At 42.0% G+C, this 20,194-nt stretch overlaps 1 protein-coding gene across 2 annotated transcripts in view; it reads right to left on the reverse strand.

The window, feature by feature from the left end:
• Nucleotides 1-20,194, reverse strand: part of HSPA9 (heat shock protein family A (Hsp70) member 9) — a 414,391-nt gene that overhangs the window by 192,206 nt on the left and 201,991 nt on the right. The gene's annotated exons all lie outside the window — the stretch shown is intronic.

Raw genomic sequence — 20,194 nt, forward strand, 5'->3', positions numbered from 1 at the left:
CCTATGACTCCTCTGGATCATCCAAATGGTCATTGGCAAACTTAAGACGGGCCTTGAGTGCTGGTTTAAGCAGGGGAACCTTCCGTGCCATGCATGATTTCAAACCATGACGTCTTAGTGTATTACCAACAGTAACCTTGGAAACGGTGGTCCCAGCTCTTTTCAGGTCATTGACCAGCTCCTCCCGTGTAGTCCTGGGCTGATTTCTCACCTTTCTTAGGATCATTGAGACCCCACGAGGTGAGATTTTGCATGGAGCCCCAGTCCGAGGGAGATTGACAGTCATGTTTAGGCTTCTTCCATTTTCTAATGATTGCTCCAACAGTGGACCTTTTTTCCACCAAGCTGCTTGGCAATTTCCCCGTAGCCCTTTCCAGCCTTGGTGGAGGTGTACAATTTTGTCTCTAGTGTCTTTGGACAGCTCTTTGGTCTTGGCCATGTTAGTAGTTGGATTCTTACTGATTGTATGGGGTGGACAGGTGTCTTTATGCAGCTAATGACCTCAAACAGGTGCATCTAATTTAGGATAATAAATGGAGTGGAGGTGGACATTTTAAAGGCAGACTAACAGGTCTTTGAGGGTCAGAATTCTAGCTGATAGACAGGTGTTCAAATACTTATTTGCAGCTGTATCATACAAATAAATAGTTAAAAAATCATAAATTGTGATTTCTGGATTTTTCTTTTTGATTATGTCTCTCACAGTGGACATGCACCTACGATGACAATTTCAGACCCCTCCATGATTTTAAGTGGAGAACTTGCAAAATAGCAGGGTGTTCAAATAGTTATTTTCCTCACTGTGTATGTATGTATGTATGTATGTATGTATGTATGTATGTATGTATGTATGTATGTATGTATGTATGTATGTATGTATATATATATATATATATATATATATTTATTAATTATAGATATAATATGTTTGGGGGTTTTCTAATTCCATTTTCCTAGCAAAAAAATTGAGATTTTTACATGGAGATAAGTGCCAAAATAGGCCCGGTGGACAAGTGGTTAAGGAGATACAGGAGTTATAACCGACGAGACCCAGCAAGCAGGATCGTAACAAACAAAAAAAAAAGGGGAGGGGGCGAGCAGCATTATTGGAGCAGGAGAAAAAACAGGCCCATCACATAATAAAGAGACTCCAATGGGGTAATACATCTGGGAAATGGCTAGCAAGAGCAGTAGGGGAAAATGAATAAAAAAAAGCATCCTTCAACCCTAAAATGTAAAACTATAAAAAAGGACAAACTGAATAGTCATCCTCTCTATCTGTGAGGATTAGACCTTCCAACAATGCCTAAGTGAGAAGCTGGATCAACTAGAGGCTCCAATCACACAGGAGGAAGTTCTAAGATCAATAAAGAACATGGTCCTGGGGAAGAGTTCAGGTTTCGATGGGTCACTATTTTTATATTACAAAAGGTCACTGCTGGCCCATATAAAACTCTATTTTGAAGGAGTAACGCTTGAGAGGTTCTAGAACGATATCACTGGTAAACACAGACAGATCTTCGCTAAAATAATTGCAGAAAGATTAAAACCATTATTGCCAAGATGGATTCATAACAATCAGATAGGGTTTGTGACAGGGAGGGACGGGACAATGGTCTTAAGCCTTTGTTTTGATGCATGAAGTAAGAGAGAGGGAGGCCCCAGTGTTACCTACTGTCAATAGATGCCAAAGAGGCTTTCGACACAGTGGGACTGGGGCTTTATGTTAAATAATGCTAAAACATTAGGCATTGGGGTACGGATAATGCGATGGATATCTGCATTCCATCACCAGCCAACAGCTAAAATTAGAATAAATGAAAGATTATCCTCCTCCCTCAAATTATTTAATGGTAAAAGACAGGAATGCCCAGTAATAGCATTGGAACCAGTTAGTAGCGATCCGTAAAAAACGCAGATATCAGAGGGTTGAGAGTAGGGGCCTGGGAGTATAGGGTAGCTGCATAAGCAGAAAATGAGGCATTTTATATTTCCGACCCCAGGATAACAATACCAAATATACTAGAGAAATTGGGCCAATATGGGAAATAGATAAACTTTAAAATATATATATCTAAATCCGGGATCTTTTATATAAACCACTCGAAGGGAGGAACAGCAGGCAAGTCAACCTAAATTCCCCTACCTATGGTGCCTATAAACGTCATGATCTCATACGCGACGCTTGTAAAAGAAAAAAAAAAGACAGGATTAGCCGCACCCGATTTTAAGAAATATCACGCAATTACCATTTCATGGATTGAGTGGATGCACAAGAAAGGGAAAAGTTGGGTGGATATTGAGATGTCAAGTAAAGTAGACTTAGGGAAGATGGTATGGATACCCCGGCAACACCAGGATTTAGCCAGTAGCACAAATCTATTGACTAGGAACACATTAGGATTATGGGATGGTCTGGGTAGACTTTACCACTGGGAACATAACGCACCTCAATCTTTTTTAAACACAAATTACTTTAAAGCGGAGTTCCACATATTTTTGAGAAGTGGTCTTAACCACTTAAGGACCCCCCACTGTATATATACATCCTCTTTTTAAACATGGATATCTCAGTAACGGCAGCAGCTGCTGCCACAACTGAGATATCCATGTTTTCAGCGGGCGGCCGTGTAAACGATAACGGCGGTCTCCGCCGCGAGATCGCCGTTATCGGTGGCGGGAGAGGGCCCCCCCCCCCCTCCCGCCGCTTTTCCGCGCCCTCCGCCGCTTACCGGAGCCGTCGGTAGCGGCGGAGGACATCCGATGCTGCCGCCTAGAGAGTGAGGACTTGAGTGAGGGCAAGATGGCCCCCACCCGTCCTCATAGCTCTGCTGGGCGGAAGTGACGTCAAAACGTCAGTCCCGCCCAGCCTCTTAAAGAGACAATTTTTTTTCTGTCATTTTTTTAAATGACAAATTTTCCTTTTTTTTTTTTTTTTTTTGCATTTAGCCTAAATATGAGATCTGAGGTCTTTTTGACCCCAGACTCTCATATTTAAGAGGACCTGTCATGCTTTTTTCTATTACAAGGGATGTTTACATTCCTTGTAATAGGAATAAAGTGATCATTTTTTTTTTTATATTTTAGTGTAAAAAATAATAAAATCAATAAAATTAAATAAGAAAACAAAAAAAAAAATTTTTTAAAGCGCCCCGTCCTGACGAGCTCGCGTGCAGAAGCGAACGCATACGCGAGTAGCGCCCGCATATGAAAACGGTGTTCAAATCACACAAGTGAGGTATCGCCGCGATCGTTAGAGCGGAGAGCAATAATTATAGCCCTAAGAGCTACTCTGTAGCTCAAAAAATGCAACTTATAGAATTTTTTAAACGTCGCCTATCTAGATTTTTAAGGGTAAAAGTTTGACGCCATGCCACGAGCGGGCGCAATTTTAAAGCGTGACATGTTGGGTATCATTTTACTCGGCGTAACATTATCTTTCACAATATATAAAAAAATTGGGCCAAATTTACTGTTGTCTTATTTTTTAATTCAAAAAAGTGAATTTTTTCCAAAAAAAAGTGCGCTTGTAAGACTGCTGCGCAAATACGGTGTGACAAAAAGTATTGCGATGACCGCCATTTTATTCTCTAGGGTGTTAGAAAAAAAAATATATAATGTTTGGGGGTTTTAAGTAATTTTCTAGCAGAAAAAACAGTTTTAGTCTTGCAAACACCAAATCTGAAAAACACCTGAGGTCTTTAAGTGGTTAAACAAAAAAACACCCCTCCTTTCTACATAGGGGGTTACTTACTAAAGGCAAATCCACTTTGCAAAGTGCACTTGAAATTACACTGAAAGTGCACTTTGAAGTGCAGTCGCTGTAGATCCGAGGGAGACATGCAAGAAAAAGAAAAGCATTTTAGCTTGCACAATTTAATAAAAATCAGCATTTCAGATCTACCCCTCAGATTTACAGCACATCCAAGTGCAATTTCAAGTGCACTTTTGTAAATAACCCCCATGTACTTACGATCCATCCGGACCACAGACGTCATATCCTTTTTGTGCAGGGAGCCACCACCCCCCGTGTTCTGGGACCTGTGTGCATCTCAGAAGACAGCTGGCCACTGAAAAAGCGCCGCACGAATTGCACATGTGCAGCAGGAAACTGGGAGCGAAGCCACAAGGCTCCACTTCCAGTTTCCCTTACTTAGAATGGCAGCGCCTGCACCCGATCCAATGATGGATCGGCCTCGGTGGGCCGACATCGCAGGCTCCCTGGACAGGCAAGTGTCCTTATTAAAAGTCAGCATGTTGGAAGGGATGCGACACCCCAGGGACCTTCGCACACCTGTGGTGGGAATATGCAAAAACTCAGCCAAATTGGGAGGGAATTTACAAAACAGGAGACTAGAGAGTAAATCTTTGTTCCACGATAATACTCTAATCCCACACTTGTTAAATGCAGCCAAAAGTTTAATTGACACAATGGAGAACTCCAGAAGTCTCTACTATGAAAGAGTGGTTAGTAAAGGTGTACCTGTTGAGATCAATAGAAGAAAAGGCATAGAATCGAGGACTCCTTAGGAGGTATATCATCATATGGGGGAAAGGGCTGAAGTTAGATATGATTTTATTTTATATTTATTTTTTCTTCCGCTCAGTCAATAACTTTCTTGGCGACTTTCTCAGGGAAGATGGTCTACCATCGTCTCCGAAGAAGTTTTAGCATCATCTGCGGATATATGGTTCCTTTTTATAAGTTTTTCATGCAATTTTTTTTTTTTTTTTTAGTATATATTACCTATTTTTATAAAGAATAAATTTTACAACCAAACAAGAGAATAAGGGATTACATACATTAAGCCCAGCCTACCCCCCCCTCCCTACCTCCTAGTCCCCCCCACCCCACCATCTCGTGACTCCACTTTACTAATTTATCCCAGAACTTTCTATATCACCCTCAGGTTTTCCATATATCCCCTAGTTTTTTTTTAACTCGATCCAATTTGCCCCTGTGGTCAACGTTTTCCTCGTTCGCCCCATCCTTCCACTCCTCCCTCCTGTAAGTATCCTCCACAGACTCCATCCACTCCCACACTTGTGGGCTTTCTGCTTCCCTCCACTTTTTTGGTATCAAACGTTTGGCTGCATTAAGTAGATGGGGAGTCAGATCTTTTATATGCTTTTATACTCTCTTCCCCCCATGGAACAGAACTACCCATGGGTCTTCTATTATCACTTTCTTGGTTATTACCTTAATCAGTGGCAAAATTCTTTTCCAATAGTTTTTAATTACCGGACAGTCCCACCATAGGTGAGCCATTGTCCCCCTTACTTTACACCCTCTCCAACAGTCTGCTGACTGCCCTTCTTTATATTTGCTGATTTTGTCTGGGGTAGCATACCACCCCGTTAAGCATTTAAAATTCATCTCGGCAGTCTTTACATCTATTGCAGAGGTATGGATCATTTTTATTAATCTTGTTACTGACGTTTTTCCTCTGGGTACTTCCAATTCTCTTTCCCATATTAGGATGTATTTTGGGATCTCTAACTCTTCCCTTTTAAACAGAAACCTGTAAATTTTGGAGATGTTGCCTTTTGAGCCATCGGTAATGCAGAGTTTTTCAATCGGTGTATAATCCTCACCTGGTCGAAGAGGTAGCGGTAGGTGCTTAATAAAAAGCGCCAACTGCATATATCGCCATTCATCCAGCCTCATGGATTCTATCTTTGCTTTAATCTCGTGAAGTGTCAATATCTTACCCCTTTGTATTCTATCCCTAACCTGGATTCTATTTTTAATCCAATTCCCCCCCACCCCTTCAGTCCCAGGTGCAAAATATTCATTATCTTTAAGGTCCATTAGTGGGGAATTAAATTTTGATTTCAATTGTTTGTGTAATCTATCCCATAGCCGCAGTGCATTAAATGTTATTTTGTGTGCAAAAGTATCTAAGGTTCTATGTTGTGGTGGATTCCAAATTATTCGCTCCAATTGTGCCCTTGCAAGTGCGCATTCAATATTAATCCATCTTTTGTCTGGGTTTTCTTTGGCCCACTCTATTACCCAAAAAATTGTTAATATGCAAATACAGTGCTACCTAATGTGAAAAAGGTACCAAATGTGATATTAAACAGCGCTCACAAATTAATACGTGAAAAATGAAACATATATAATATTAGTACAGTGACACAGTGAAAAATGTGAATATTCCACCCTCTAAGTGAGATAATATATACGTGTCCAAAATATGTGCCAAAATTGCACCAAAAATAACAGGTTGGCAAAAAAGTCCATTAACTGACTAGGTGAACATAAATAAAGTTCATAGGTGAAAAACAGAAGAAATTCCTTCACAATCTTCAGTGAGTGCTTTCACCACACCATAGTGACTACGTGCTTCCACCACCAGAAATGCAAACTCACCGCAACAAATGGCCTGACACTCTCGTGTTTAGGCACACAGGCTTTTTAACTGACCCAATCAGTTATTAATTGATGGAGCTCCTTCTTAATAGAGTGGAGCATTCAGTTAAAAGGGTGAAGATCCGATGCAAACAGAAAACTCCAAGATGACAGCCATATGCAATGAAGAGAGAGAGCACAATAGTGTGATATTGTAACACAACTTTTTAATAACACACTAAAAATCTCCCAAAAGTAGCACTCACAAACATAATTCTTGTCAAAAGCAGTGAATGAAATCCAAAAATAGCACGGTGTACACACAAACGAAAATAATTTTCCTCCAGGTGAACTAGTGGTCACAGCGGACCAACGAATAGCCCAAGTTATTACTCACAGCCCTTATGCAGGTGGTGCTGGAGCTGCTGCTCAGGTGATTAAGCTGGTAGCAAAAAAAGTTAGACCATTCCACGTCCAAACTAGCAGGTTAAGGTAGCGGTTGTGACTTTAGCAATCACACCCCGACATGTTTCATCAACTGATTTATTCATGGGGTTTGCTTACCATCTGTCTAATGCCGCTTTATATAATTGCCAGTGTCTCCACCTCACTCACGCATTGGTGCACGCTCTATTACCCGTGCGAGCACCGTTGCAACGTAATATTTGCTGATGTCTGGAACTGCCAGTCCGCCCATTTTCTTACTCCGTTTTAAAACTTGAGCAGAAATCCTCTGTTTTTAATTTTTCCAGATGCAATTCATCAGGAGGGAGTTTAATATTTTGATGTACGTCTGTGGCTATGCTACTGGGACCATTTGAAACGTATAGATTATTTTTGGAATTAAGACCATTTTTACGACATTTATCCTACCGAACCATGAAATTGGCCGATAATAGTTTTAATTTCTCGTTTAATTTCATTTAACAAGGGGATATAGTTGACTATACATTTTTTTAGAGAGTTTACCAGTTTTATGCCGAGATAATTTATTTCTTTTTTCCAGGAAAAATTGAATGCCATTTGAGGGTGTCGTTTTTCCACCTTAGAAATATTGACATTCAGGATCTCCGTCTTGGATACGTTCATTTTAAAATTTGAGACCTCACCATACTGTATAATATTTGCCATTAGAGTCGGGAGTGTGTTTCTGGGGCTACTTATGAAGAATAGGATATCATCCGCGAAGGCGGCCAATTTATGCTCTTCTCCTCCAACTTTGGCTCCCAAAATCTCGGAGTTATTACGTATCATTGCCAGAAGGGGTTCCAGCGAAAGAACGAAGAGGAGAGGGGACAGGGGGCACCACTGCCTGGTCCCATTCCTCATCTCTAGGGGAGTGGATAAGGACCCATTGATTTTAATCCTGGCACATGGGTGGTGGTAGAGTTTTAATCCGCCTCACCATCCTCGGGCCTATGCCTATATTTTCTAACGTTTGAATCATGAGCCCCCAGTCTACCCTGTCAAACGCTTTTTCAGCGTCCACTGACAGGAGTAGACCGGGGGATCCGCTATCTTTAATTTGCTGAAGGAGGAGGAGAGCCCTAACCCCATTGTCCTTACCCTCTCTGCCCGGTATAAAGCCCACCTGGTCAGGATGCACTATAGTTGTCATTAGCCCCTTCATGCGTTCGGCCAAAATTTTAGCATACAATTTTGTATCTGCATTTAGTAATGAGATGGGCCGAAAGCCTGAGCAAAGTGTATTGTCTTTTCCCTCTTTTTTTATAACAGTAATCGTTGCTTCCAGTGCCTCCCGACTCATCTCATATTCAGCCCCCAACCCATTAAAGTAGTGGCAAAGTCTAGGTATCAAAATGGTACCAAACTTTTGCAAATAAAAGGTCGTAAAACAGTCTGGGCCTGGGCTTTTCCCCTTAGCTGAGTTTTTTGGGCTAGGGTAACCTCCTCAGTTATGGGCTCCTCCATTTTAGCGGTTGTTTGAGCATCTATCTTAGGCAAGTTTGCTTTCTGTAGCACAGTTCTTATTTTTGCCTCTTTCTCTCCGGGGTTCCACTTCTTTTGTTGTACAGCATATAGGCCTTCGTAGTAGTTTCTGAAAACTTTGGCTATATCCCTAGTTGAGTTAGCCAATTCCCCATTCTTTTTTTGGATCTTTTCAATAAAGTTTTTGGTTTTCTTTTTTTGTACCATTCGAGCTAAGTGCTTACTGGGTTTGTTCCCCCAAATGTATCTTTCTCTATCCCTTCTATTTAATAGTCTCCTTGTTTCTTGCTCAGAGAGAGCTCTATATTCATCCCTTTTTAGGGTCAGAGCATGGAGAGTTTCTCTTTTGGCCCTGTGTTTTATGATCTTGTTCGAACTTATAAATTTCTTCTGTTAAAGATTTTAATTTCCTGGTACTTTTTCTTTTTCCTTGCTCCCTCCGCAATAAAGATCCCTCTTACGTACGCTTTGTGAGCGTCCCATAGTGATGCCCCCGAGATCTCCTCCGTATCGTTCTCCCTAAAATAAAACTCCAGTTCCTTTTGTACTCTCCCTGCAACCTCTTCATCTTCAAGTAAACTTTCATCCAATCTCCACACCGGTTGATTTGATTTATTTAGTGATGTACTCATTTTTATAGTTATAGGGGCACGATCAGAGATTGTCGTGATCTCAATCCCTGAATCGATTACTCTATCAAGTAATCTATGGTCTATGAGGATATAATCTATCCTCGAGTATGTCCCGTGCACAGGGGGAATAAAAAGTGTAGTCACAGGTTTTGGGATGTAGAATTCGCCATACATCAGTTGATTATGTGACATTCGTTGTTTCAGTTCTTTTAAGTGTTCACCATTGGTCCCCTGTGCCCGGGACGTACTATCGAGTATAGGGTCCATGCAGCAATTGAGATCCCCCATTAGTACCACATGTCCTTCCTTAAAATCTTTTAATTTCCTTATGATTTTACTTACGTATTTAACTGAGTTCACATTGGGGGCATAGATATTTGCCAGGGTGAAATCCACTCCTCCTATTTTAACTTTCAAAAATAAAAATCTTCCTTCGGGGTCAGTCAGTCTATCACCCAGTGTAAACCGTACATCCCTAGCAAATCCTATAGCAACCCCCCGTGACCTCTTTGATATTGTATCTCCATAGAACCATGTGGGGTAATTGGGGGAGAACATCTTAATGTTGGACTCTGACGTTAAGTGGGTCTCCTGTATGAAGACAACATCCGCCTAATAGTGCTCCACTTCCTTAAGAATTTTGAGTCTCTTACCATAGGAGTTCAACCCTCTTACGTTGTATGAGAGAAATCTAATGTCAGTCATCTACGGGAAATTCAAGTGAATTTACCTTTTTTTTGTGGAGTCTCCGAGATGGTCCCCTCCCCACCTCCCCCTCCCCCCTCTTGGCCTAGGAGCCGCTATTGGTAGCCTCCTTGCCTTCACCATCGGCTCCCTCCCTTGTGGTGGTACTCCAGGACGCTCCTCTGGCTACCCCCCCCCCCCTACTAGGCCCGACTTTGACTAGACCAATTCTAGACTAGATTAATCTACCCAGTCCGGCAGTTCAGGTATTGTCAAGTCCATTTTATGGCAAAATTCCGTCAGCTCTTCTGGGTGTCTTAATCGTGCAGTTTTACCCCCCTTTAGGCCTATAAGGCATGCAGGAAAACCCCATTGGTATTTTATGTTTTGTGCACGCATCAGCTCTAATAAAGGTTTCAAATGTCTTCTCCTTGCTAATGTTTCTTTCGATAGATCGGAAAATATTTGTATCTCAGTCTCTCTATATCTCAAGGGAGATTTCCCCCTAAGCCTTCCCCAGATTTCCGCCTTATCTTCATAGTTCCTGAAACGAACAAGGACATCTCTTGGCCCGTATCTTTCTGTCTGTTTGGGGTTACCCACGCAATGTACTCTTTCAATTTTGAGGGGCTTCGCCTCTGCTGTTTTCTCTAGCAGGGGGTTGAATATTATATTCATAATTGCGCTAAGGTCTTCACCCTTTTTTTCCGCTATCGCACAGATTCTGAGGTTCTGTCGCCTGCTGCGATTTTCCTGATCTTCAATCCGATATGCTGTCATTCTTTGATTATCGCCCATGACCTTGACTTGCATTTTCAGTTTATTTAATTCATGGTCCTGTTCTTCCGTTCTCCTTTCTATCTCTTCCACTCTTTCGAGGAGTCCTCCTAGGTCTGTTCTTATTCTGTTAATTTCTGTTTTTATGACATTTTCCATCCTCCGTAACATAGCGTTCATCTCTGCCTTCGTGGGAGGTTGTGTTTTGCGCATGCTCTTCAAATCGACTGTGCTCGTATTCACTTTCTATTGTCGTTTCTCCTTTAGAGCCATCTGAACTGCCTTCTCCCTTTTTTGCCTCAATCTTCTCTTTTTCGTTTGTTTTTACGAGTCCTGGGCTTTTGGGGTTCCCTTCTTGGGTCATATACTGCTGTATTGAACTAGTCCCAGCATTGCTTTTAGGTACTTTTGAGGCGACGCCCCTCGTTGATCTATTCATCCTGTTTTTGTTTGAGAGTCTAATTCTCTTCCCCAGTTTGAGAATATGTAGGTTTCTTTGTCACGTCTTTGCTCAAGCCACTGCGCAAGGGCCTGTGTGAATTTTTCTCTTTCTTATTGTTTTTTTTTTTCTTCTTTTCCCTTTTCCCCTCTGCACCCCAGGCAGTCAGACCGTATTGGCTGTCCTACGCTCTGTGCCGATAGCCGCGTTCAGGGCACCCAATACCAAGCGTACTGACCCTACTGAGTGGGGAAACAGAAAGAAAAAAGGGCACACCTCTACCTCATGGCCGTTTAATCCTGTTTTCCTGGAATAGCTTATTCAATTCCCCTCTATTCTATGGCGCATCTTCTAGTTTTAAACAGATCTGCTGTGACTACGGAGTTATCAATACAATAGGAAATGCCCACAGTATATGTAGATTTATCAAGTATAAAGGGCGTTCATATACCCGGAGAAAAAATAAATACATTTTTGAGGCGCATCTGTTCCATTTAACCTTATTGCCCAGCGAGGTATGCATAGGCATTCCTGTGTATCATCAGATCAACTCAATACACATAAGATAGGGGGCCCGCCTCCTCTGAAAATCATAGAGCAAAAGGTATGTTAATGTGTATGGAAATCTGATAGTCCACTTCACTGGCCCTTATGTCATAAGCCCCGGATTTTTCCACAGGTTTCTCAGTACATTGCAGAACTTAAATCAGAAATACCAGAAGAGATTGATTCAAGCAGACAACCAAATATGATAGTACACTTCCTTCTCTATAGTTTGACACTTCTGGATTAGTTTAACAGCTTCCGCTGTAGTTCATTGCCCCCAGCTTTCTTCCCAGAGCCGAGCATCTAAAGTACACCCATATAGAAGATACAAGGGGAAAAAAGGGGGGGGGGTCCGGGGGAGGGGGGGCGGCACCTCCCACACACGTCACGTCCTCATCACGTGTGTGGTCCTAGATATGATTTTATAATAAGACCTGAATGAGGAAAGAACTACCCTAGAGAGACAGCGGTTTTTGGAGAAAGTGAGGTTTTGTAATATTTTTTAGGGGGAGAGAGAGGGGGTTGGGTTTTTTTTTTTCTCTTTGGGAGGGGGTTATGGTATATGGGAAATGCATCAACAATGAAGGCATTTTTGGCGAATTACACCCATCATCACATGCCAAGAGACTGCTCCGTATACTCTTCTTCTATGTTAAAAAAAGCCATTTTACGGTCCTGGAAGGGCACACAGACCTCTCTGAAATCCCTCTGGTTAAAAACTTCTTAATGACGCTATCCCACTGTATAAACTTACTTTTGAACTCCGGAAACGGAACAAAACCCTTCCACAAAATTTGGGGTAGAAGGTTGGCTAGTTCGCTAACCCTCTCCCAGCACTGATTGTACTACTCTTGCTTGAACATTGATGGGCCGTGCCTCACAGATCTCCAATGTCTGGACCTCCACTTTTGCTATATCCAGGTATTATACCTGATCCTTTTACCACTGTGCCTACTTTATATTTTGCACCGACGTCAGTTTATTTTTCTATGTTTGAGTGTATTGCTTAACGTTTATGACCAGGTTGTCTAGTGTTTTTTTTTTGTATATTTTTCTGTTTGTTGGTTTGTCTTAAACCTAATAAAAATATCTTTAACCACTTAACGACCGCCGCACGTAAATATTCGTCGGCAGAATAGCACGTACAGGTACGTGCCTGCCTTCCCGCGGGTCGGGGGTCCGATCGGGACCCCCGCCCCCCCAAGTCCATGCGGCGGTCGGTAAGCCTCTGGGAGCGATCCAGGATGAGGGGGCGGCTGTTCGTTTCTGGCCACCCCCCTCGCGATCGCTCCCAGCCAATCTCCTTCCGCAGAAGGACTTCCTCTGCCTGTGTAATGTAAACACAGGCAGGAGGAAGTGAGGTCATCTCTCCTCTCGGCTGTATTTTCGTTCGGCGAGAGAAGACATCACAAGTAAGTTGCACCAACAGACCACTGACACCAGTGACACATAGGCACACTTAAAGGGTCACTAAGGGTCACTAAAGGAAAAAAAAATGTTGCCTAAAATTAATGTCTGCAAGGTAGACAGAATAGTGTAATGATTCTGTTAAAAAACGAGTAAATACCTATTATATTCCTTCATCAATATCACCTCCAGCATTTTAGTTTCTGTTCACTTCCTGGTTTGCATCGTTTGTTCATGTAAGAACTACATTTCCCAGTATGCATTGCGGCACGCCCAGTAACTCACACCTCCTTGAAGTCTCTAACACGTAGAGAGCGTCCTGCCGCACAGATTTAGTTCCCAGGAGGGGGTGAGCACGTTACTCACCACCGCAGTAAAGCCTCCCATCACAGTGGTCAGTAAAATCAGACAAGCAGGAAGAGAACAGAACAGAGAAGAAACAAAGCAACTTCTGTGAAAAAAAAAACGAACAATGAGGAAGTGAAAAGAGGAATGTCTGCAGGTAAAGGATGCTTATTATGAAAAAAAAAAAAAAAATTCCTTTACAATTTCCTGATCGCCCAGCGGGTGATATCAAAAAAAGATTTAAGCGTCAGTTAGGGTCTGCGTCGCCCCAGGTTGAATGAATGACTTCTATAGCGCAACGCATGCGAACTGAATCGCCTCTGGGCGCTTTTTCCAGCCAGTAGGTTAGTGGCAGTAACGCTTACACCCACGCGCAAAGCATACACCCCCCTTAGTGGTATAGTATCTGAACGGATCGATACCTGATCAGATCTATACTAGCGTACCCAGCAGTTTAGGGTTCCCAAAAACGCATTGTTAGCGGAATCAGCCCAGATACCCGCTTGCACCTGCGTTTTGCCCCTCCCCCAGCCCACCCAAGTGCAGTATCGATCGATCACTGTCACTTACAAAACACAACACACATAACTGCAGCGTTCGCAGAGACAGGCCTGATCCCTGCTATCGCCAACAGGTTTTTTTTTTAAAGCGTTTTCCAAGTAAAAAATAAACACAAAAAAAAAAAATATATAAAAAAAAAAAACTAAAATAGTTGTTTTATTGTTCTCTCCCTCTCTATTCTCTATTGTTCTGCTTTTTAATGTATTCTATTCTGCAAGTATTATTGTTATTCATGCTTTCTTTTCAGGTATGCAATTTACTTTACCGTTTTCAGGTACGCCACTCAGCTGTTGCGGACTTCATTTATCTTGACAGCAACATCGTTTGCTTCCACAATATATAAAGCCGTGACTCCAGTGTTGTAGGAGCATGGTGGCGGAGGAGCGATTTTTCTCCTAATGCCGCGTACATACGGTCGAAATTCCAAAGGAGGCTTGCCCGTGGAAAAGTCAGACCGTGTGTACGCGGCATAACTTTTTTGCGGGAGGATGCCCCCATGCTTCGGCATATATAAATGGTGCATGTATGCCCATCATTAGAAATGGGTGGATGAAGGGAGGTATTCTAATGGTGGGCATACCCACCGATCAATCTTTTTTCGTTCAGCCAATAGGCTGCATGAAAAAAAAGATTACAATACATGTCCAACAAGAACCATCAACGTACTAGTATGTTGCTGGACTTAATGGTTATACCAGAATGCCTGCGGGTTTAGGCATCATCTTGGTATCATTCTTTTCAGCCAGCGGTCGGCTTTCATGTAAAAGCAGTCCTAGCGGCTAATTAGCCTCTAGACTGCCTTTACATTCAGTGGGATGGAATGTCCCCCCCGAATATAAACAGGGAAATTGGGAAAGCATTTTATCATACCGATCTTGGTGTGGTCAGATGCTTTGAGGGCAGAGGAAAGATCTAGGGTCTAATAGACCCCATTTTAAAAAAAAAAAAAAAAGAGTACCTGTCACTAACTATTGCTATCATAAGGGATATTTACATTCCCTGAGATAATAAAAATGGTAAAAAAAATAAAGAAAATGGAAGGAACAGTTTACAAATAAAATAAAAAAAGCACCCCTGTCCCCCCCCCCCCCCCCTGCGCAAAGGCGAACGCAAGCATCGGTCTGGAGTCATATGTAAACAGCAATTGTACCATGCATGTGAGGTATCACCGTGAAGGGCAGATCGAGGGCAGTAATTTTAGCAGTAGACCTCCTCTGTAAATCTAATGTGGTAACCTGTAAAGGCTATTAAAAATGTATGTAGTTTGTTGCCACTGCGAGTTTGTGCGCAATTTTAAAGTATGTCGTGTTTGGTATCCATGTACTCGGCCTAAGATCATTTTTTTAAATTCATCAATAATTTGGGCAAGATAGAGAGTGTTTTAGTGCTTTAAAATAAAATCGTGTATTTTTTCCCAAAAAAAAGCGTTTGAAAAATCGCTGCGCAAATACTGTGTGGAAAAAAAATGCAACACCCACCATTTTATTCTGTAGGGCCTTTGCTTTAAAAAAAATATATATAATGTTAGGGGGTTCAACTTAACTTTCTTGCAAAAAAAATATATGTTTTTATGTAAACAAACAGTGTCAGAAAGGGCTTTGTCTTTAGAAGTGGTTAGAAGAGCGGGTGATGTGTGACATAAGCTTCTAAATGTTGTGCATAAAATGCCAGGACAGTTCAAAATCCACCCAAATGACCCCATTTTGGAAAGTAGACACCCCAAGCTATTTGCTGAGAGGCATGTCGAGTCCATGGAATATTTTATATTTTGACACAAGTTGCGGGAAAAATAATAATTTTTTTTTGCGCAAAGTTGTCACTAATTGGGACTAAAAAAAAAAAAAAAAAATATTCAATGGACTCAACATGCCTCTCAGCAGTTTCCTTGGGGTGTCTACTTTCCAAAATGGGGTCATTTGGGGGGGGGGGGGGGTTGTACTGCCCTGCCATTTCAGCACCTCAAGAATTGAGATAGGCAGTCATAAATTAAAAGCTGTGTAAATTCCAGAAAATGTACCCTAGTTTGTAGAAGCTATAACTTTTGCGAAAACCAATAAACATACGCTTATTGCGATTTTTTTTTTTACTAAAGACATGTGGCTGAATACATTTTGGCCTAAATGTTGGACTAAAATTTAGTTTATTTGAATTTTTTTTATGACAAAGTAGAAAATTTCTATTTTTTTTCAAAATTTTCGGTCTTTTTCCGTTTATATCGCAAAAAATAAAAATCGCAGAGGCAATCAAATACCATCACAAGAAAGTTCTATTTATGGGAGGAAAAGGACGCAAATTTTGTTTCGGTACAACATTGCATGACCGCGCAATTACCAGTTAAAGCAGCGCAGTGCCAAATTGTAAAAACACCTTTGGTCCTTTAGCTGCATATTGGTCCGGGGCTTAAGTGGTTAAAAAAAAAAAAATGTAGCGCTGAAGCCCAAGATATGCTTATTTTATTTTTTTACGTTCTATCAAAATACAAAATGTTTCCAAGTTCAGAAATGATTACACTGATAAATGCATTTAATTCTCCAACTCATCCCACCCTCTCTATCCTTATTTTATTACCACAGATCTTCTTATTAATTGCAGGACCTCTTTCCAATTTTTTTTTTTTTTAGGCAGTCCAACTTATGTATGGTGGAATTTCCAGCCCACTCACTGCCACCAATATTTTAAAGATCCAGGATACCATTTCTTGTGTTTGTTGCTATACAGAAACAATCCATAATAGATCTTCTGATCTTATTGGTTGTGGCAATGTTGTAACAAAATGCTTCAACTGGAAATACTGCCATTCATCAAATCTGCTTTGTGCCTTAATTCTTGTATTATGCATATTTCCCCTTTTCCATTAGATCAGTGGTTCTCAACCTGGGGGTCGAATGATGATTTGCCAGGGGTCACCGAATCCTGGGCTGTTCCTGAAGCCCGCACTGCTCTCCCAGCCTTTTTGGGGCAGCCCAGCAGGGCTGTTCCTGGAACTTGCGGCCACCCACTCAGCCTCTTTGCAGCCGCCCATTCAGTTCATGGCATGGCTTGGGGGCAGAGACTAGAGGTCAGCTGACTGGTGAGGAATGTGAAGTGGGAGGGGCTCCTGATTTCGGCATAGGTGTCACTGCTACGAGATGCCACAAAGCCGGAGACACAGTGAGTAACATTACCTGTGATTATAGTGGCCATATAAGTCTTCACTATAGTTTTCAGATCAGCAGATGACCTTGATCAAGAGCACCTAAGTTGGCTGAACAGAACTCCTCCCAGCACTGCCACTCATTCCATTGGGGGAATGGCACCACCCTACCCCCCTCCCCACCAAGGAGTAAGAGAAGGAATAAAAATAGAGAATACATGGAAGGGAGAGGAAAAGAGGGAGAGGAACAAAGAAAAAAGGAGAGAAAGAATAAGAGAAAGAACAAGAAAGAGGTCTAGAGGGATGAGGGAAGGAAAAAATAATAATTGGGATATAGATAAAAGGGAAAGAAAGGAGTACATCCTAAAATGTACCATAAGGGGTTTTAATACTGTATGAGTGGAAGGGACTCGGGTAACGCTAAATGTCCGTGAGTTAGGGGCACAAATTACTGGTCTTGCCACTATCTTGAGTGCTGACAACCCAAGCTACGAAAATAATTTTACTGTTAGGGGTCCCCACAATTTGGGAAATTTTTATCAAGGGGTCACGGCACTAGAAAGGTTGAGAACCACTGCATTAGATCCTTTAATTGTGCATTTTAATATGGCTGCCATAAAAACTGAATTTTTCAAAAATGGCAGGCGGTCCACCTTCAGATAATTTATCGACGGCAGGTGCATTGTGGTCATCTCCGCAGCTTACCGGAGCCATCGGTAGCGGCGGAAGCGATCGGGTCCTTTCCCCTGCAAGGCATAGAGTCGATTGAGAGAATCATTGCCCCCACTGGACTCCATACCATTGGATGACGGAAGCAACCGTCATGTCAAACATCACTGGTCTTAAAAGGGGAATTTTGATATTTGATTTTTTCTCTGTATACCAAAAGTGTTTTTTTTGTTTTGTTTTTTTTAGTTGAACATATGACCAGCAACAGAGAACTAGAAGCTACTATTGCTTAGGTTTCCCTTCAGACAGGCTAAGAAAGGTCTGGGTTATGTGACACCTGTATGTATATCGATTAGGAAAAAGGCATGTGTGATTTATTTATTTTGTATTACAGTACCATCATCCACATACACAAATATAAGGGACACTGTAATAGAAACATTGTTTAGAATCACTAACTCCACAAGAAAATATTCCAAAAGAATTTTCCTGAATTTCTGTAAAAAAATGAAAATCTGTGTATTTCCAGGTTTGGAAGTACATCTGAGGCCAGTCTCAATTTTGAATTTAAACTGTTGATTGGTGGGCTTTGGAGAGAGACCTTAACATTTTCCATTTTCTACAAGAAAACCTAATGCTCCAACTTAGTTGTGCAATTCTTTTACTATTGAAAAGTTACATAAGCTGGCCATACATTCAACCGCCTGAATTCAAATGCATGTATAGCCACTGTGGCTGAACAGAAGACACTACTGATAATCGGGCGGTAAAAAAAAAAAAAAAACGCTCAATGAGAACTGCAGGCTATACGCCTGTCTAATGAAGCAGAGCATGATACCCTTCCCTTTGGAGACTGGGCTGCAGGGCAGTATTCAACCAACATTATAACAAACCCAAACACCTCCAAGACTACTGCCTTGCTAAAGCCGAGGGTAAAGGTGATCGACTAGCTAAGAATGTCTCCAGACCTTATTGAGCATCTGTGGGGCATCCTCAAAAAGAAGGTGAAGGAGCACAAGGTCTCCAACATCCACAAGCTTCATAATGTCGTCATGGAGGAGCGCAAGAGGATTCCAGTGGCAACCTGTGAAGCTCTGGTGAACTACTTGCCCAAGAGGGTAAAAGGGGTTGTAAACCTTTGTGTTTTTTTCACCTTAATGCATCCCATGCATTAAGGTGAAACACACCTTGCAGTGTCTGGCCCCCCAACCTTCCCATTTTACTTACCTGAGCCCCGAATTTCCATTGGCGCGATAACGCGTCGCTCTCTCCATGGCTTCTCAGCTCTTCATTGGATAGATTGATAGCAGTGCAGCCATTGACTCTCGCTGCTGTCAATCAAATCCAAAGACGTGATTGCCGAGACAAACTCGGTGGCTATGGAGTGTATGTCACGGGAGTGCCCCCGCAAAGGAAACCCCCTCGGGAGAGAGCTTCCCAGAGGGAGTCATCTATTGCGGGGAGGAGTCTCGAGAGCCGCCGTGGGACCCCAGAAACTGAGGATCGGGGCCACTCAGCACAGTGGAGGCAAGTATGACATGTTATTTTTATTTTATATAAACTGGAACCTTTACAACCAGTTTAAGGCAGTGCTGGAAAATAATGGTGATCACACAAAATATTGACACTTTGGGCTTAATTTGGACATTTTCACTTAGGGGTGTACTCACTTTTGTTGCCAGTGGTTTAGATAATTAATGGCTGTGTGTGAAGTTATTTTGAGGGGACAGCACATTTACACTGTTATACAAGCTGTACACTCACTACTTTACATTGTAGCAAATAATTTCCTGTGTTCACATAAACATTATAGAAATGAAAAGGGTTCACCGCTATCCTCCGGACACAGGGGTCGCGCGTGTGCTAGACAGCACTGTGCTGATGGGACCTTTCCTGATTAGAGAGTATGCCAGATGTTACAACGGCGTAACCAGGAAGAGAATTGTGTTCCACCGCCGACCAGCCTAATCCGGAAAGGTCCCATTAGCACAGTGCTGTCTACCACACGCGCGACCCCCCGTCTCCAGAGGATATCGGTGAACCCTTTTCATTTTTATGAAAAAGACAAGTGTTTACATTCTACGTGCATTTGAAGCGGGATTGTTTTTAGGGGGGCATTAAAACAGGATTACACTATTTTAGTGCCTTTGTTTTTTATGTGCCCTGATTGAAATGAACCCCTGCTGACCTTAGAGAGACGATGGAAGTCTGAGTAAAAGGAATTGCTATTCAAGGCTCTATCTTTTATATCTTGTGGTGAGTGTGAACCCCGGAGGGGGAGTGTGACGCACTTTCGAGGTGAAGACTGGGAACTGGTGTAGGGTGCACTACATTGCTTGTCCTAGGATCACTTATCACCCTAGAACTCTTATCTATTTGGACTTTTATATGAGGAATTGGACTTCAACATTTTAGCACGGTTTATCAATTGTACTTTTTGTTCTATGGTTTGATACGTGTGTGAATGTGTGTATATATATGTGTATATAGGTGTATATATTGTACAGGATGCCATGGCTGGGTCCTGGAAGGACGTTATATTTCCCCTCTGTTTGGACTGTGGTGCCTTTAAGGGAATGGAAAGGGTTAATGCACCTGTCTAAGGAAGTAGTTTAAAGCAGACAGGAAGTGCAGGTGAGAGTGGAGGAGTGTAGGAGAGTCCAATGCATGGTGAATGGTGGACAAGGAAAGCTGTG

Source organism: Rana temporaria, chromosome 3, assembly GCF_905171775.1.
Source record: "Rana temporaria chromosome 3, aRanTem1.1, whole genome shotgun sequence".
NCBI lineage: Eukaryota > Metazoa > Chordata > Amphibia > Anura > Ranidae > Rana > Rana temporaria.